Consider the following 16,261-nt stretch of genomic DNA (forward strand, 5'->3'; position numbering starts at 1 on the left):
TTTATTGATTTTTAGACAGAGGAAGGAGGGGGGAGAGAAATATCCTTGTGAGAGAGAAATATCAATGTGAGAGAGAAACATCCATCTGTTGCCTCCAATGTGCTCAGATGGGGATCAAGCCCCACAACCTAGATATGTGCCCTGACTGGGAATCGAACCCACAACCTTTAGGTGTACAGGATGACTCTTCAACTTACTGCACCATCCAGCTAGGGCAGATGTGCCATTTTTTAAAAAGAATGATGAAAAAGATTTGAGCAGACAGGTTAAAAAATGTGAGCAAACAAGTTCTGCCGCATTATGAGGAAGTAGGTTATAGGCTGAGGCAAAAGGCAGTGTAAAACTCTAAGGCAGGCGCTTGCTTGGTGTGTTTGAGGAGCAGCTAGGGCACTGAGTGGGAGAGTGGTAAGAAGTGTGGTCAAAGAATAGTAGAGCATGACATCATGGAAAGTTTGAATACACCCCCCTGAGTTAAAATCTAGTCTCTACCACTTACCAACTAAATGACCCTAAGAAAATTAATCAGAGACACCCTAAAATAGTGAGAAGATCAGTCACAAAGTGTGAGATTTTTATAACGCACAAATCTGTCAAAAATTAGATTCCAAACTATATGAAGAAACTAAAAATGAAGATGAGAAAATAGAGGCTTTGGTAGAGGAATGGCCAAATGGCATGAATAGGCATTTCCGAGGAAACAAACATCCAAAATGCACAAGAAGAGATCCTTAACTTCATTAATAACCATGGATGCAAATTAAAAGTAGGACCTAATTGCATTTTTACTCATAGATCTGCAAAAATTTTAATGTTAAGTGATGTCAAGGGTGTAGAATCATCTAATCTGTGAGAATAATAATCTGTGAAATTTATGACACTTTTTCAAAATAATTTGGCACTATTTAATATTATTAAAAACTAGAGGCCCGGTGTCATGCCCTTGGCGGGGGGGGGGGGGGGGGGGGTTCCATCAGCCCGGCCTGTGCCCTCTCACAGTCTGGGAGCCTTCGGAGGATGTCTGACTACAGCTTAGACCCCTTCCCCCCATCAGCCGGACATCCTTAGTGCTGCCACGGAGGCGGGAGAGGCTCCCGACACCGCTGCTGCACTTGCCAGCCATGAGCCTGGCTTCTGGCTGAGTGACGCTCCCCCTGTGGGAGTGCACTCACCACCAGCGGGCAGCTCCTGTGTTGAGCGTTTGCCCCCTGGTGGTCAGTGTGCATCATAGCAACCGGTTGTTCTACCATTCGGTCGATTTGCATATTAGCCTTTTATTATATAGGATGGCAATTCTCTGGGAACCAACAATTCCAGCCTAGAGAATATCTTGTGCAAGTGCTAAAGTGTAGGAATGTTTACTCCAATAACAACAATAAAAACCCTAAACAACTCCAATGCTCACAGGTAGATATGTGTATAAGTAGATAGTGAAAATTAGTGTTAGTGAACCATGATACATACATCTTTATGAGTGAATCCGAAAATCATAATAATGAATACAAATAGGCAAGACATAGAAAAATATATATGGCTGATATGTTAATAAAGTTAAAAACTCTAAAAATATACAATGTATTTAGTGGTGTACACATTTATGGTAAAAACAAATAAGTTATGAAAAACCTGATTCATTATAATGCCTAGTCTGATTAGGGTAGGAAGTGAGGCATTGTGGGGTAGGACACTTCAAAGGGAGCTTACATAACATTTTATTGCAAATGTTCTATTTCTTAAAATTTGTGGTGTGTATAAGGGGTTTTATTGCTTTTTATATATTGATATATACATTATGCTTCTTCTGCATGTTTGAAATATTTCAGAGGAAAGTTATTAAAGAGTAAATGAGAAAAGAAAATGTGGAGGCACTGAATATAGGCAGGAGGGATTTTTCTCTAAAGTAACTGGAGACACAGGAGGATAATAAAGATTTTAGAAGGAGTTTTTAATAATGTGAAGTTTCTTGGCTTATAACCAAGATGGTCATGGTGTTTCCCCCAGCTCCTTCCTGAGTCTAAGCCCCTAACCTCACTTTTCATAGAGTATTTACTTTAGAAAACTTGTGACTGTAAACTCTTTCTCTGCCCCCTTGAGATGCAAATCTTAATAAAAGTCTTTAGACATTTTTACAACTCAGGGATGTCTTTCTCAAGGCCTTGGGATGTATCCCTTTGAAATGTAACCAAGAAAGATAGTGCCCTACCTTCCTATTTCTGTGGGAGAGTGGGAACCTAACTTCAATGGGCTACTTGCTCCCAGTTGTAAAATTACCTCCTGTTGGGAAGATAAGAGAAAGTTTCTTTTCCTTTGGATGAGGCCAATTAGCATACCCAGATGGCCATAAAGCCCTTCACCCCAGCTCTTCAAAACCCTACCACCCATTGTTCCAGGGAGTTAAGTTCAGACTAATGTCTCTTCCCACTATTGTAAGAGCTCCCTCGCCCCCAACTCAGATCCCTAAATCAAACCGGGTGATAGAGGCCTGGGGAGAGAGTGGAGAACATCTGCTCTAATAAGTAGAATGCTGAAAAAAACCAAAAAAAAAAAAATTGGCTTCAGGTGGGTGCAGGTAAGCTGATAGATTTGATGGAAGGAGACTGTGAAAGTTATATTTTGATTATAGTTTTTTAAAAGTAAAATAAGCAGGTAATCTTTAGGGGGGAAATGGAGAGGGAGGGAGTATTGGCACTTTTAGGGCTGAGGAGAGCAATCACACTGGGGAATGAGAGATTGATAGCCAAGGAAATAAAGTAGGAGCTGTGAATTCTGCAAAATATCACCAGACAACTAAGTTGTTAATAGAGAAAGAGTAAGTTTACTAGAACTTTCTCCAGTGAAGAAGTATGCCACCTTGATAGAGTACTGTCAGTATTACAGAAAGGAAAGGTCAGAAATGAACTAGTTATAGCTCTTAGCTGTGTAAGCGGAAGTTGTTTAGGGTGGGTCATTAAAGATGGGGAACTAATTAGCTTTAAACCAAGTTAATAATATAATAGTTTAGGATAGGCAGACATAGAGAAACACAGGTCATGCAGTGAAGTCTTAATAAGTAAACTATGGTTGATGAGAAGATGTAATTTTAAAATTTAAACATGTGCATGAAAGACAGAATAAAGAAAGACAGGATGGGAGTAAAAGAGAGAGGGACAAAGGAAGGGAAGAAGGAAAAATAGAAGAAAAGAATATATCTTTAACAATTAGAGAACTTAGCAAGTAGATGTCCTAGCATAGTGTCCAGTACATAAAACTTAGCTGCCTACTATATTAAAGCAGACATATTAAAGGTATTTAATAAATTTTCAAAGAGATTTGCAATCATAATGGTTATAAATTTAGCTATTAATCAGCTCACCAATGACTACTCCAGAGGCATAATTACAATAAATTTCAGTAAATTGTATTATCTAGCATGGTTGGAAATTAAATGCTTTGGGCTGTTAGTTATTCTGGTTATGTTATAAACTGTATAATTCTTTCCATTTAAAAAAAGTGACCTTTAAAATAATTTAAATTGTTTTACAATAAAGAAAACTCTGAAATTCTTGAAGTGAGTCATATTATTACAATAAATATCTTTCAGGGTAATGTCACCAGCTAGATAAACCTTAAAAAATAAACGCCAGAGAAACCAAAACCTACTGTAGCCCTTTTTGGAAAATTAATTTCTTGTTCTACAAAGTGTCATTTGACCTTGGAGATGCCACAGGAACTTCTAGATTTAGATATAACCTTCCTAGAAATAAAATGTAGGGGTAAGTGGAATTTGCTATGTATTACTTTCAAAAAATACTGATGAGAAGTAATCTGCTTTAGTCATTTTGGTTGGGCTTTATGGGGGATATCCTTGAATAAAATGCAAATAACTTACTCAGCAGCAGATAATTGCCAGAGTGGGATGGCTCACAGAACATCTGAGAAAACGGTGTCCTTGATGAAAGCATTGCAGGATTTCTCTGCAAGACAGGGCTTATGGTCATAAAGTTGCTTTCTTGACAGTTTTAGGTTTTCTTCAACTAACTTAATGCTCACAGGTCTTTTAGTAGGGGTGTTATAAGTGCAAGGTTTTTCTGTCAATTGTTTCCATGGCAGACAATCTAAAAACTTTCATTTTAATCTAAGCCCTGCAGCTATATATTTACTGGCAAGCTTGCAAGCTCCTTTTTTTTTTTTTTTTTTTTTTTTATCTGAAAGAAACAGCATGAGGTTCTTTAGGTTAATTCCAATTCCAAACACATCACATCAGTACACCTGACGTGCTTTGCTTCTATGGTAACCCACAGTCCTGACGTGTCCAGATGATATTTATCGCGCTCATTTCTCACTTGGTGTACAGGAGGAAGCTTGCGCAGCCTCCGAAGAGTGAGGATGATGGGGCTTGGACAAGAGTGGGAGTGGGAGGGCTAGAGATAGATTGTCTGGCTTTCAATTTCCTCACTTTTCTTCCCTCCTCCAAATTGACTCTGTCTGATGAGGAGCATTTTTCTTAATGCCATAAAGATGGATCTCAATTATCTACGATAATTGAGTTCAGAGTCAGAAAAAAATGAAATCCACTGCTAATCAGAAACACTAATTTAATTATAAGTTTCAATTTCCCCTCCCAACAGCATGTAACAAATTTGCTGCAAAGAAACTAAGTGGAATTACATCCCTTTCCCACTTTCCTTTTTTCAGTTTGTGATAGAAGTGCCAAAGTAAGTAAGGAAGGAGTTTTCTGAATAATTCCCAAATTAGATAATCAATTTCTGAATGGCCTAGATTGAGAAAAATTCAAATACATTTTCTACACCAAACTATATGTGTATTTTATTTTATTAATATATTTTCTCATCATGAACTCTGTTCTTTGTATTACACATTTTGTGTTCATCAATTTGGGGTGTGTGTGTGTGTGTGTGTGTGTGTGTGTCTAAGTGAGAAATTGACAGTGGTTAGTGTATGATTTGGTAATGCTACAACTTGTAATGACCTAATGCTTACAGCATTTCTTTGCTCATATTTTTATGTGGATGAAATATTTCTGATGTTTTTATTTTATCAAAAAAAACAAATAGAGCTGTGACTTTATATTGCATTTTGTTACTGAATTCATGTCTCATGCTCTGTTATGGTTCTAATAGTTACAGCCTGGTTTCTCTATGAGTTGGGGGCCTAACATTGAGTTATTGCCTCCTGTCTCCTTCTGATTTTACATTTAATGCTATAAATAGCAAATAAGTAATAAACTCAGTTTCTACACATACTGGTTGAGAAAAAAATTGTATTTAACTCTTTTTCCAATTCTCTTTAAAACTGTTAGAGATTTATTATCATCCCCAAAGTTCTCTTTTTTATAATTGCAAGTAAATGCAAACATATAAACTCTATATTTCTTAGAGAACTCTTCACAACCTTGTTTATCAAAGCATCCCTGGAGATTAAAATTGCTACATTAGAACTTATTAGAAAGTAGAATTTTATTTTTAAAACTTCAACTGTAACAGTGATTTGTTTGTACTCTGAGAAGAGTACTACATGGATAGAAAATCCTTATTACCATGTTTCTGTTATGGATCAATATTTAAAAACAAAACAATACTTGATTTGCTCATATTTTTCAGATGCTCATTCTTTTCAGGAATATTGATTTATTTATTGGTGTGTGTGAAAGTTAATTATACATCACATTGTCCACACACACACACAAAATTATACATGAGGGCCATAGGTCAGGCACATAAATAACTAAGGTCACATAGATACTATTACTTCTCTCACAATTTATGAGAGCTAGCAGTTGAGTTGAGCTTTGAAAATAAAATTAAAACCTAGAAGCATAAAGATAGAAGAAAAGACAATTACTTGACCTATGGTTCTCTTTTATCTATCTATCTATCTATCTATCTATCTATCTATCTATCTATCTATCTATCTAGCTATCATCTATCTATCTATCTATCTATCTATCTATCTATCTATCTATCTATCTATCATCATCATCATCTATATCATCTATCTATCTATCTATCTATCTATCTATCTATCTATCTATCTATCTATCTATCATCTATCTATCTATCTATCTATCATCATCATCTATATCATCTATCTATCTATCTATCTATCTATCTATCTATCTATCTATCTATCTATCTATCATCTATCTATCTATCATCATCTATCTATCATCTATCTATCTATCTATCATCTATCTATCATCTATATCATCTATCTATCTATCTATCTATCATCTATCTATTATCTATCATTTCTAAAGTTGCATTGCATGGATTAGGAACTTCAATTTAATTTTACAAATGTTTTTTAAAAAAAATACTGGCTTGAAATGACAAATAGAAAAGCTTCTCTTGTCTCTTATCTCTGCTTACACCTGTGGATGTGTGATCCATCTTTGTTAGAGTGATGGCAATATCAGGAAAGCTTGCCTCTAAGCATTTGTTGCTTAATTTATAACTCTTGGGGATGCTTAATCTATAGGGTTCCCTTCTACTCTGCATATGCTGAGAGATCCAATGTTGTGGAGTCCAGGATCATCTACTTGCTGCCTGTCTCCCCTGACATTAACTGCTGCCAGTACTTTGGCAGGGGCATATACATTTCTGTCACCTGAATCTTAACCTGAAATATGTGCTTCCATGAAAAAGAAATGTATGGGGGCTTTCTGGAGTCGAACCAATGCTATTAGTTTTAGTTTTAGGCCCATTGTAGTGAAATTGACTTTTGTCAGGTGGAGACAAAGTTATAACATGAATTCTCCTGGGAAGTGAAGGTTCAAATAATCATGCTATAAGCAAACTTTAGGAAAATACTTATATTCACAAATGGTGGGCTTCATATATTTGTCAAAAAATATTGGGTTTTGATAAAGCTTACTTGTATGATATTTTGCTCAGAATAAAGAACGTACCCTGAACAGTTGTGGAATGTCTACATATAAACCATGAGCATCTCTTTTCAGCTCTGCCGGAGACTTGTGCTGAGTAGATAAAGAAGACAGAGATGTTTATTTATTGTGATAGCTGTTTTAGCAGCCGCAAGGTTGGTGTAGCACTGGCGTGTTTCCCTCCTTTCCTCAATGCGTGACTCAATATATTTCTTTCTCGAGACTCACCCAGAACTATAAAGGATGAATAATGCATGTAAAATGTGTCTATAATTTCTTCCTTTAGGACAATTACTTTCATCAATTATTAAAAACTGATAATAATGTTGATTATCTGAAAATGGGCTAAGAAAATTAGAAACTTGATAGATACATATGCAATTTATGTATTAAAAGAGATTAGTATAAATTAAGGAGGAATTTAAAGGATTTAAAAAGGGCTTCAGGGCTTACCTAATAATTATAGTGCGCCTTTGATGTTTGAGATGGGGCTGCTATCAGAGCAGGCTGTAGGATAGGATATAAGTAATGTGAGCTAGATTACTGGTGAGGAACAAGGTGAGCCAGCGTAGCCAGACAAGAAATGATGAAATGATCACTACAGTAACATCATGAACCATGTGGGGATGTGGCCATGCCTGAGTTTCTGGAAGATTAAGGAGGTTAAAATTAATATGGGGGTGGGAGGAAGATGGCCCAAAGCAAAATGATTTAGCCTTGAAAGCTCTTGTGGACAAAAACAAAAAGGTGGGAGTCTGAGGGAAACTATTTTCAGTATAAGGTAGTGTCACACAGGAGGCAGTATTGCAAGAGTGATGCAGTAGAAACAACAAAATAAGAGCTGGAATGGAAAAAATTTTTTACTAATAAAGACTAATAATGAAAAAAATTAGCCCCTTAAAGATTGATGGATATGTAAACGCAGTAAGCATAGAGTAGGATACACAGTAAACTTTCAACACATAATTTGAAGTTGAATCTGAAATTCAAAAGGATTCTAGCAATCTGTAGCAGCCAACTTGCAAGGATTACTGTTGTATTAAATAAAAGGACATGAGAAAATATGTGATAATATTAGAGGATCAAGAAAGAATTTGTTGCCGAAACCGGTTTGGCTCAGTGGATAGAGCATCGGCCTGCGGACTGAAAGGTCCCAGGTTCGATTCTGGTCAAGGGCATGTACCTGGGTTGCGGGCATATCCCCAGTAGGAGATGTGCAGGAGGTAGCTGATCGATGTTTCTCTCTCATCGATGTTTCTAACTCTCTATCTCTCTCCCTTCCTCTCTGTGAAAAATCAATAAAATATATTTAAAAAAAAAAAAAAGAATTTGTTTCCAGTCACAACTACCTAGACCTAGGTCTTCTGAGAATGTTTTGATATTAAACAATTTTGGGATTCCTTTTAATAAATTAATTTCATTTGTGACAAATTATTATGCAGTATTGCATATATAAACCTTTCCCCATATTTCTATTTTTTTCCAAAATAACTTTTCTTACAGTTTCCAAAGTCCTCTTTAAAGAACTCTATATGTGTTGAAAATTGGATAGTCCTAAAATAGTATACTAGATGTACCGGTTAATAATGGCGGATTTTGTAATCAAAGAAAACACAGTAATTTCAAGAGAAACATCAAAAGTGCTTTATTCAAAGTAATGTCCATCGCTAGCTACACATTTCCCCATCTTTCAGGTAATTTGTGGATACTGTCCCAATAGAACTTTTCTTGTTTGTGGTAAATCATTCAGAGACCTAATTTTCCACTTCTTCATATGTTTTGAAGTGCTGCTCAGAAAGTGCATGTGCCATTGATTGGAACAAGTCATAATCTGAAGGAGCAAGGTCTGGTGAATACAGTGGGTGGGTTAATACCTCCCAGGCAAGATCTTTTAACATGCCTTTAACTCGTTTTGAAGTATGTGATGGTGCGCCATCATGAAGCAAAATTACTTTGCCGTGTCTTGTGGCACATTCTGGTCCTTTCACAATCAAAGCGTGGTTCAAATGGATTATTTGTTGTCGGTAACCTATGATCACTATTAACGGTTTCACCTGGTTTTAGAAGCTCATAACACACCACACCTTCCTGATCCCACCAAACGCAGAGCATTGTCTTCTTTCCGAAGCGATTTGGCCTTGCAGTCGATGTTGATAGTTGACCTGGATCAACCCATTATTTTGTGCGTGTGGGATTCTCAAAATAAATCCATTTTTTTCACCAGTCACAATTCGATGCAAAAAAGACTTTCTTTCGTGATGTGGAAGCAACATTTTACTGATGAGTTTTCAGCTTTCCATTTGTCTTTCGTTCAGTTGATGTGGCACCCATTTTCCTTCCATTAAAATCTTTCCCATTGCTTGTAAATGACCAGAAATTGTTTGCTGAGCAATGTTTAATCTTTCTGCAAGTTGTTTTTGAGTTTGACACGCATCTTCATCCAATAATGCTTGTAATTGTTGGTCTTCAAACTTTTTTGGTTGACCTGGACATTCTTAGTCTTTCACATAGAAACCATCACTTTTAAAGCGTTTAAACCAGCGTTCACAAGTACTTGAGATGGAGCATGTTCACCATAAGCTTCCCGAAGTATATGATAACTTTTTCTTCAAAATAAAGTAATGAATTAAAACTTCCCACAAATGCTCTTCTTTTTTGCATTAAATTCGACATTTTTAAGCATAAAACTATCTATGATGTTAACACCTTCAGCAAATTTGACATATGAAGTTTTGAAGCTTGCTGTCAAGGTTTAGGGGAGAAAACAGAGACAGTTATTGCAGTTTTACAAGCAAGAGCTAAGTTCTTGTACATAAGGGCAGTAAGAATGGAAAAGAGAAACCAGATTCAAAGGTATTCCCTTAGTAAAATCCATGAAATTTGTGTGTAGATATGGAAGGAAAGGGTGAAGGGGTAATTGAGAATGGTTAGAAAGTATTTACTCTGAGAGCTAATTCAATGATGATGTAAATGAAGATTAAAAATAGAAGAGCCTTTTAAGGTGAGAGGCAGATAACGTTCTGAATTAGCCATGCCAGACCACTGCTTAGATAAAAAAAAAATTATCCAATTGGCACTCAAACAGGGACTAACACTGGCAGAGTACTGCTTGGTAAGCCAGACTTAAATGTAAAATTGAAATCACACATTAGAGATATGTTCAACTACTTATGCTTTGGCACCAGTGGCAAGTAACTTTCTTATGCAGTGGTATGAGCAACGGCAGCATCTCTTGTTTCCATATTTTTTCTTTAATGTTTTCCCATGCATGGCAAGTTTTCCATATGCTCTGCTGGGTAGACTCTTGTTGCCATATGGCAGCATGTAATATGAGAAAAAAATCATGAAGAACTTGCTTCTAATTGTCTAAAGGGATTGCCCCTGGAAAAATCTTAATTCCATGCTGGGTTGCAGAACTATTCATATTAGGCAGAACATCTGGGTTAAGAAGTTGGCCAGTGCAGTTACCATTATAGTGTGGATGCGAAGATTTAGTAAGTTTCTATATTTCTTATAAAAACAAAGACAAATTCAACACAAAATCAAAACAAAATTGGCTACAGCTTGATACCTTTAGAGGAAAGAATTTTAACCCTGCCATCGGGGAAAGTTTGGAAATGAAGTAAAGTGGCTGTTTTTGCTGATTTATCTCATAGAATTGAGGATCTGTCCTCTCTCAACTTAGAAAACATTTTTATGAATATTTAGGTATTTGGAGTATTAAAAAAATGGTCTCAGGACTCTGTTAGTAGCACAGTATTGTGGTATCAGACAAATCATTTTTGTCTGAAGCCTGGTTTAGTGGCTGTGTTCTTAGGCAGACCTTTTTACCACCATGAGCACCACTATCCTCATCTCTAAAATGGAGATTATAATGCCTACCTTTATGAGCTATCACAAATATTAGAAACTAGTAGCCTGGTACACGAAATTCCTGCACATTAAAAGGAAATTAATTGCCCTAACTGGTTTGGCTCAGTGGATAGAGCATTGGTCTGCGAACTCAAGGGTCCCAGGTTTGATTCTGGTCAAGGGCATGTACCTTGGTTGCTGGCACATCCCCAGGGGGTAGTGTGCAGGAGGCGGCTGATCAATGTTTCTCTCTCATCGATGTTTTTAACTCTCTATCCCTCTCCCTTCCTCTCTGTAAAAAATCAATAAAATATATATTTTTTAAAAAAGGGAATTAATTAGCGGAGATATTTTAATATTGCTATTTGACCTTTCTCTATAATAGAAGTGTGAGATGAAAGGAAATTAGTAAAATGTATATGAAAATAATATATAAATTTATTAATAAATAAACAGTAACAAAAGGATATAATAACAACAGAGGCATGATATAAAAACAACAAAAACATGATATGAAAACAACAAAAACATGATATGAAAACAACAGTGATGCAAACAATGACTGATACAGTGATTCAACTTATTCTAATATCTCCCTGTACACCACATTAAGAGTGAAAACACTTTCAGAGTGCTTGACTAACTTCCCTTGTGATGAAGTATTTAGAACTTTCACTGTAACATCACATGCTCTTCAAATTCGAGAGAAAGCAACATATAACTGAACATGTTCGAAAACGGGTTCAGGTAGGAATATGCCTACTCTGTCTAGAGTTTGTCCTTGTGATTTATTAATAGTCACCACAAATGCTGGCATCACAGGAAACCATCGTCGAATCAATTTAAATGGGAGGCCAGTGTCAGATGGGGACAAATTAATTCTTGGAATCAGAACAACCTCTCACTCTGCAGATCCTGTTAATACTTCAGCTTCGATAATGTTAGTTCTTAATCTTTTGATAATAAATCTGGTACCATTACAAAGACCCCATTTACTATTGAGATTTCTCAATAGCATGATGATTGAACTCACTTTCAATTTTAATTTATGACATGGCATTCCCAAAGGAGTAATACTATTAAGAAATTCGATGGAAAAATTTTCCTTTTCAGCATCATCTGTGGAATCAATGGAATCATCACTCACGTATGTGTGAAAATCTCCATCAAGTATATCCAAAATGTCTTCATTTAATTTTTGGACGTGCTTATTTTTTTGGACAAAGAATTGCATGTTTAGATATATTTTTAATATTATCTATAGATATACTATTTCCAAAGGTAGCTTCAATAATAGATCCATTGCAAATCATTTCACAGGGGATTTCAATAATATCCATTCCTAAATGAAAACTGCTATCAAGTTTGCCATCTCCAAGTTTTACTAACCATTAACTATAAGCAGAATCCTCTGATCTCATATTTGTTGTAAGAGACAACTTTCTGAAACATCCACAAACATTGCCATTATTTAAACTCGTTTGTACTATGGTCGATCCCATAGCATGCGGTATAATACTGAGACATTGTCGAAAATCCCCTCCAAGAAGGAGAACTTCCCCACCAAATACAACATTTGGACTCATAATTTCTCTTAGTAATCTGTCTATGGTGTTTATAGCATGACTGGATGCCATGGTACATTCATCAATATTGAGAAGTTGGGCCTTTTTAATAGTTTTAGCAACTTCACTGTTTATATCGAGTCTAGAAATTGAAGTTTCATTTAATGGACTCAGTAATTTATATTGGTAATGAAAGGTGCTTCCACAGAGAAGTAAAATTGCAGCAATTCCTATAGACTCTGTGGGTAAAACAGTACCACCACGACCTCTAATATAATATATTAAAACTTTATAAAGATATGCAGGTGAATAGGATTCCTAGCTGGCAGGCCCCTGACAGCAAGCTGGCCACCTGTGGATTCTGTGAGGAACGGGGCTGCCTCATCCCTCCTGTCAGGGTCTGGGGTGCAGGTGAATGGGGTTCCTGGCTGGCAGGCCACTGACAGCAAGCTTTCCAACAGCAGATTCTGTGAGGAATGTGGCTGCCTCCTCCCTACTGTCGGGGTCTGGTTTGAAGGCCGGCCATGCCCCCTGTGGGGCCAGACCCAGAGTTCTACCATGCTGTGGCCTCCGCCTCAGCAACCCAGGACTGACTGCTGTTGGGTGCTCCTGGAGCTCCGAGGGTGGGTTCTTCCCTCAGGCCTCATGGAAAACAGCTTGGGGAGGGCGCTGACCCAGGACTCAGTACTTCCAAGCTCCGCTCCGAGGGCAGGTTCCTGCCTGAAACCTAACCCCGCAGGAAACAGCTGGGGGAGGGCGAAGCCATTTCCAAGACAACCCCTGCAGGACTGACTTCCTTCCGGTTGGTAGAGCTTCGGGAGGTGATGTTACACCCAGGGTTTTTATATAAGTAGATAATATACATTAATGCCATATGATACTGCCTGCCACAGTAAATGGAAGTCATTTTTATTTTGGCTTTCAACTCTATAACTATATCAAGCCTGGCAATTAACTTCAATGATAAACACCTTCCAGTTATATTTAGACTTTATTCTTTTATTTGTATGTATTGAGCAAATATATATATATATATATATATATATATATATGTATATATATATATTATGCTAATTAGACTGGGCAGATGAACGACCTTCTGGATGAAGCTGAGGTTGTGAGGGCCGAGGCTGTGGCAATTGGGATGGCGGAGCCCCTTCGCACGAATTTCGTGCATTGGGCCATATATATATATATATATATATATATATATATATGTATGTATTAAACTTCATTATTGAAAGTATTTCATAGATCCTATATTTAAGATAAATTTAGAAAATGTCAAAAGTGTTATTTTCATTAAATTTGAGATCTATGTTATGTTTATTCACTGGTGCTTATGGTAAGTAGTTTAAAACATAGACATTCTGCAATCATTAAAATATTTCTTTTTAAATTAAAGTATTTTTATAATTAAATTTATTGGGGTGACATTGGTTAATAAAATTATATAGGTTTCAAGTGTATGATTCCATAATACATCATCTGTATATTGCTTAGTGTGTACCACCCAAAGTCAAATCTCCTTCTATCATCATATATTTAACCCCTTTACCCTTTGTTAACTCCTTTTCAGATTCCTTTTCCAGTAATGACCATACTGTTGTCTGTGTCTATGAATTTTTGTTTGTCTGGCTTGTTTGTTCATTTGTTGCTTTCAGTTTTATATCCCACAAAGTAAAATAATATGGTTCTTGACTTTCTGATTTATTCCACTTAGCATGATATTTTCAAGACCTATCCATGCTGTCACAAATGATGGTATTTCATCTTTTCTTATGGCTGAGTAGTATTCCATTATATATATGTATATATGTAACACATCTTCTTTATACAATCGTTTATCAAAGAACACTTCAGTTGTTTCCATGTCTTGACTACTGTAAATAATGCTGCAATGATGTAGTTGAATTACAATTACCTGTCATGGAGCTGCCATACATGAATGGGTCCTTAAAGAAAAATGCCTTGATAAAATGAGATAAAAAGCATGGACATCAGGTTTTGTGTGTGTGTGTGTGTGTGTGTGTGTGTGTGTGTGTGTGTGTGTTAATCTTCACCAGAGGATATTTTTTCCATTGCTTTTCAGAGAGAGTGGGAGGGAGGGTGCCGGGAGCCGGTCCATGCTTGCTGTTTCAAGGGACCTGGCATATATGGCATACTGTTCTTAATATGTTTGCTCACCTTCTTGGCACTATGTGTTTTAACCAAGGTCTCTGAGAAAGGTTGTTTCCCCAGGTAGGGATTTTCCCCTGAAGTTAGGGAGGGAATAAAACCTCTTAACTAAGTGCCAGGTGGGTAATTAATCACTTTAACTATGAACAATCATGCTTAAGCTACATAATCTTTACTCCCTGGAATGGAGATAAGAAACGCCCTAACCTTTGTAATAGAGATTGATAGGATTGAATCAACTGGTATAAATACAGATGTAATAAGACAGCAAGACTCAGAACTTAGAATACAGAACTTAGAACACAGAACTTAGAATACGGAACCAAGAGAGACAGAACCTAGGCACAGAACCTACACAGAACGTTCTCTAGAGACAGAAGAACTTTGCTGGAGAGAACATGGCAAAAGATCCTGGACAGAAACTGGCCTCAGAACCTAGAGACAGAGCCTAGCGAGAGAACATGGCAAAAGATCCTGGACTGAACCTGACTACAGAAATTGGCAAGAGAACCTGACTAGAACCTGGTGACTGAACCTGGCTGGAGAACCTGGTGACTGAACCTGGCTGGAGAACCTAGCAAGACAACATGGACACAGAACCTGGCTGGAGATCCTAAGCAGAACCTCTCTGGAGATCCAGACCAGAACTTGGCTGGAGATCCTGGCTAGAGATCCTGGCTAGGCTGCTGATCAACTGAACGCTGCCTCCATGTCATTCCTTCTTTGCCGACTCCGTCCACACCTTTGGGGACCCCTGGACCTGCTGGGGCAGGACCCCGGCAGGAGGGAGGGACACAGAGAGAGACAGAGAGAGGAGATACATCTACCAGTTGTGTCCCACACATGCCCTGACCAGGAGGTGGGGAGTGAACCCACAACCCAGGCACATGCTCTTGACCAGGAATTGAACCCAGGACTCTTCGGTGCTTGAGTTGATGCTCTAATCACTGAACCACACCAGTAAAGGCATGGACATCAGTATTTTAATGAACAGATATGACATATTGGGTGAGAAACTGCCACTTGAGCTGCTTGAGAAAATACATGTGCAGGTTTAGTCTCCACAAAAGAGCAATAACTTTGACTTGTTTCCATGTTAAAAAACAAGTTGCTTTCTAGTTTCTTGTAAACATTGCTGAAATGCTTTACTCTATAGTATCTACCCCACTAGTATTTCAGAATTTTCAAGAACCTTTATCCTATAGTCCTCCATCTCTTTCTGGGAAAAGTAACTCATTCATTCACAAGATTGATACATTTGGTTGGTCTAGTCATGTTTATAATCTCCGTGTGCCATGCACATAGCAATTCCTAAATAAATATTTGTTGAATACATATTAATAATCCTATATAATAAAAGCCTAATATGGAAATTGTCCCCTCGGGAGTTCAACTGACTAGGAGTTTGACTGCTCGCTATGATGTGTACTGACCACCAGGGGGCGGCGCAGAATGAAGGAAGGCCCTGGCCAGCAGCCACAGCTGGGGGAAGGAAGGCCCCAATCAGCCCTGATCACCAGCCAGGCCTAGGGACCCTACCTGTGCATGAATTTCGTGCACTGGGCCTATAGTAATCTATAATAATAAAAGCATAATATCCTAATTAGACCGAACAGCCGAACAACCTTCTGGACAAAGCTGGGGCTGCGAAGGCCAAGACAGCTGCCATGGCTGTGAGGGCCGAGCCCCTTGCACGAATTTCATGCATTGGGCTTCTAGTAATAATAATAATAATCTTACAATGATCATAGAGGTACATATGTCTTCCCAACAAATGTTTTCAAAT

Source organism: Myotis myotis, unplaced genomic scaffold, assembly GCF_014108235.1.
Source record: "Myotis myotis isolate mMyoMyo1 unplaced genomic scaffold, mMyoMyo1.p scaffold_m19_p_3, whole genome shotgun sequence".
NCBI classification, from domain to species: Eukaryota; Metazoa; Chordata; class Mammalia; order Chiroptera; family Vespertilionidae; genus Myotis; species Myotis myotis.